This window comes from Alexandromys fortis, unplaced genomic scaffold, assembly GCF_014885135.2.
Source record: "Alexandromys fortis isolate MF-2015 unplaced genomic scaffold, M_Fortis_MF-2015_v1.1 scaffold_12, whole genome shotgun sequence".
In the NCBI taxonomy this organism is placed as follows: Eukaryota; Metazoa; Chordata; class Mammalia; order Rodentia; family Cricetidae; genus Alexandromys; species Alexandromys fortis.
In genome coordinates, this window is record NW_026067937.1 from 14,303,982 (window position 1) to 14,308,464 (window position 4,483).

A 4,483-nucleotide genomic window follows, 5' to 3' on the forward strand; every position below is an offset into this window, starting at 1 on the left:
AAGGAGGAGGGGGGAAAAGGGAGACGGGGAGGGAAATGGGAGGCGGGGAGGAGGCGGAAATTTTTTTTTCAATAAAAAATTATATTTAAAAAAAAACTGTATTCTTTTAAACACTGCCTGGCCCATTAGTTCCAGCCTCTTATTGGCTAACTCTCACATCTCGATTAACCCATTTCTGATAATCTGTGTAGCACCACGAAGTGGCTTCCCAGGAAAGAGCTTAACCTGCATCTGTCTCAGAGAGGAGAATCATAGGAACTGCTTGAATCTGCTTCTTTCTCCCATCATTCTGTTCTGTCTAGTCCGCCTACCTAATTTTCTGTCCTATCAGGCCCAAGGCAGTTTCTTTATTAACCAATGAAAGTAACACATAGACCCTCCTCCATCACATCAGGTTAGCTGACCCTGCTGAGGAGATAGGGAGCAATCATATCAGCTGGACTGGTTCATATCAATTTTAAGCAAGTCAGACCTCAATGCCCTTTGGAGCAGTTTGTAGTCTGCAACTGATTCTTGGATACTGTCAATCACGTGGAAATCTGCTGCGACAGATACAGACTAGGGGCAGAAGTTAAAGCTGAGGAAATTAAAGGAAAATCTTACATTTTGGACTTTCTGGCCCATAGTCCTGGTAGTTGGTGGAAGGGAGGTGCTCCAAGACCAGGGAGGAGAGAGACTGGCCCCATCCTTGGGAATGGCTAAGTGGAGAAATGTAGGCTGAACTTATTTGTAGTCCAGGTGATCTGTGAGAAGTGGTTCCAAGTCCTATGACTCCCTCAATTCCTTGAAGCTTATGTGCATTTTTCAGTTTACAAAAAAAGTTTAGGTATATTAATATTATGACTATTTATAATCTGTACTAAAATCCACATTGTAGAACAAGCAACTAACAGAAATCTTAGTATAACAATAGCATATCAGGGTAAGAAAGAAATCAAAGACGTTCCATTTTTCGCATACCTTAAATCATTTTCATACACCCTCAGAACTCCTTACATTTTTCTCATCCTCAGACCTTTTACATCTTAGAACACTTTCTTAGACCCTCAAACTTGCAAAGATCTTAAACTTTTTTCTCTCCATTTAATCATTTATCAGAGGCATGAGTAGTTGTTACTGAGAACAGACATTGGAAAACAAGTTCCTTTAAATAAAGGAACAGTAAAAATTATTTCTGAAACATGCTTGTTTTTTTAATATGAATCCTGTTAGTAAGACAAACCTGTCTGCCTTTCTCAACAGGACCCCAGTAGCTCTAGAAAAAGCAAGGCCTGCTTTGTACCAACGAACTGAATTAACAAGGGGGCTACATCCTTAGAGGAAGGAGCTGGTTGCTTGCTGCCACCAAGCTGACAGAGCAACAGTTAGTCTAGCCATCGATGCCTTTGGAGACCTGAGAAGGCTAAATTAGAGCAGGGAAATACACTAAGTATGGTTAAAATGACCAAGAATCACCCATTAGCTAGATGGTCACCCCAGGCTTCACTGGAGGCAGAGGTCCCAGGGTAGCACCAGTCTTTTAGCATCCAGACCCAGGTCTGAGAGATTTTCCTGTAGAGGAGAAATTTGGGAAGCTTAGCTCACTTTGTCTGTGCAAAGCTGGGTATAGTCAACCCTTTAGTGTCCACTTTGTCCACAATTTGGGCAGGGTGAGTCAGACATCAGGACAGTTTTGCCCAATAGTCAGCATTACTGCAAAACAATTGGAATCTGCATGACCACAATATTCTTTGGAGACCATGGGGGTCACCATTAAGATCTGGGTTCTGTCTATCATAGCAAGTTTTTCTATTAGATAGTTCAAATATCACGTTCATCTGATCTCTGACAAGTTTGAGGACCATTATCTACTCAGTTTTTCTGAGTTAAACAAACTTTGCTTGTTTTAGTTACTTGCTTTAGGCTTAACCTTGAAAACATATAGCGAAGGCTTAGTTCTGTAATTAATTACGTTAGTTCATTTGACATGTCTACAAGTATAGTTTTGAACACGTCAAAGAGTTTGATCCTTTATAAGGTGACTGACCGTTAACTTGCATGTTTTAATTATCTTTAACACTTTACAATAAGCTAGTAACTTTTATAAAATTAGGACTTTACAGCTTTGTCTATGTTGGGTTTTGACCTTAAAAAATAAAAATTCTGAATTGAAGTTCTTTGTATTAAAATAAAATTTTGAATCATGAATATAATCTGTAAGGAGACTGGCAATTTTATTTCCCTGGTTTTTATAGAGAGCACCATTACAGAATATTACAGTTTCTGATATAACTCAATTTACCAAAATAGCTAAAGCTTAATAATGTTAAAAGGGACAAGGAGGTTAGATATTCATTCTTAGATCAGTCTTTGTTAGCCCTAATCGACCTTCAGCAAAGAGAAAACCTTTGCCAGACAGTTCAGGTCATTGTCTTGCTGCATCATCAGATAGAATCTTCTGTTTTTACTGTTTAATGCTCGTAGCTCTGCTCCTAACTCTTTAACCTTTCATTTGTGTATTTTTAAGATTAAATATTAATAAAGAGATAATAATATAAAATATTTTATAACCTAAAATGTCCCATAGCCTTATAAATTTAAATATTTTTAAAACTTTCCCTAAAAAAATATTTTTAATTTAAATTTTCTGTAAAACTCCAAAATTTCTTCTTAAAGAAATTAAAAATCTCTCAACTGTGTGATCCTACAATATCAGAAGAATAAAGTTCCTTTGTTTACTTCAAGAGAGAAGATACAGGGCCCAACTACAATCTGCACAAAGCAAAGCCAGGCTCCGAGGGTACCAATAATTCAACATCTGAGATTCATTCACAATCATTTGGGCTTTCCCAAGTGGCCTGGGTAACCTGTCTGGTGGCACCCTTGGCAGCACACACAGCCTGTCTTCCAGGCACCAGTCAGCTTAATTTCATTGCAGCTGTGGCTTCTGGTGGCATCACATGGCACTGCTTGGGTCCCCCGTGCAACCGAGCTCTCTTTAGGGACTCCAGTCCTGCCTCAGAGTGCCAAGTCTCGGCTGCTCTTCATGACCCCTTCATGCCCTTAAAGCCAATACCACCTGGGTGACTCTTACATTACAAAGTTTGGCTGCCAGCATGAGATGCATGGTACAGCTTTAATGCCTTATTGAACAACCATTATTTTTAAATCCTATCTTTCAATAACCTTGTTTTCAGGACAGGAATTATCATTCAAAAATCCATTCTAATCACTAATAACTTGGAGGCCTGTTGTTGCCTCCGTGGTTGTCTCACACATCATGTGATCACCTTTAAGCAAGATAGCAACAAAATACAAACTCACATGACATTCACCCAACCCTTTCAAAGATGGTTGCCAGTCACGTAGCTGACTGAAGATAGTAATAAAGTCGCATGATGCTTATATCCCAAGATGGCATCATGCCTACATGTTTCCTCTAAGAATGCCTGTGCATACATTTTTTAACTATGAATCCTGTGTCATGAGTTTTAAGTTAACTCTTTTCACAGATTTTTAAGCATACCAAATAAACTTATAAATCCTGAGATAAGGTTTATAACTTAGCAAAAAGTCTTAGGCAATTAAATGAAGCCAGTAATCTTTTCTGAGCTGCTCTGCTTTGCTCTCTTCTCCCAGTCAGCATCAGGTAGCTCTCCTGACCTAGACAGAGAGGCTTTAAGAGCATGTCTGGAAATGGAAAGGGAAGAGCCATAACCCAGTTCGAGAGCCAGCTTTTCAGTCAATCAGAACATCACAAAACAACTTTAATATTGTCCACTTCTAAATGACATTCGAATCCCTACTAAACTGGGCCCAGTAGCCAGGAAGCTCGGAGACAAATTCTGAGCCCCAGGCATCAGAGCAGCCAAGGCAGTCACAGAAGCTCACATACTCCAAGGAGACCAGCCTGCCATTCATACATTCAACCGAGCCTGACCCATTTCTGCCTCAGCTCCGTGTTTGTAACAAAACTTACAGAAAACACAGACACATCCACACACACGAAATAAACAAAACTTTCCTTTCTAACAACCCCTGATGGTGGTTCCCCATCTCCCTCTTCGGGTTGTAATTACAAGGAGGTCCACCTTAGAAGCTGCTGCTGCTTCTGCTGAATCCAGTGTCTAGAGGGCTACAGTGTCCTCCTGCATCATAGGTGACAAAGAAGGTAACGGAACCCTCTGGCAAGGCAGGAAACTCTAAGAGCAGAGACTGGGCAATCTCATGAGCCACTGCAGTAATCGGTCATGTGATATGGTGCTGCAGCTGAAGCTTCAGGCCCCATAGCAAGAGATCCCACGGTTCAGGGTTGCACTGGGGCAATGAGCTTCAATGGGGCTGTCTATGGACTCCCACATGGGGCCCTGGAGCTTTCCTCCAGTACTACCCACCAATGTCCAAGCCTGGCCTTGGACATTGCACTCTGGGTCCACTGTGCACAGACCTACCCTGTACTCCCATTGACTTCCAATGTCCCCAAGGCTCTATTGTCTCTGGAATG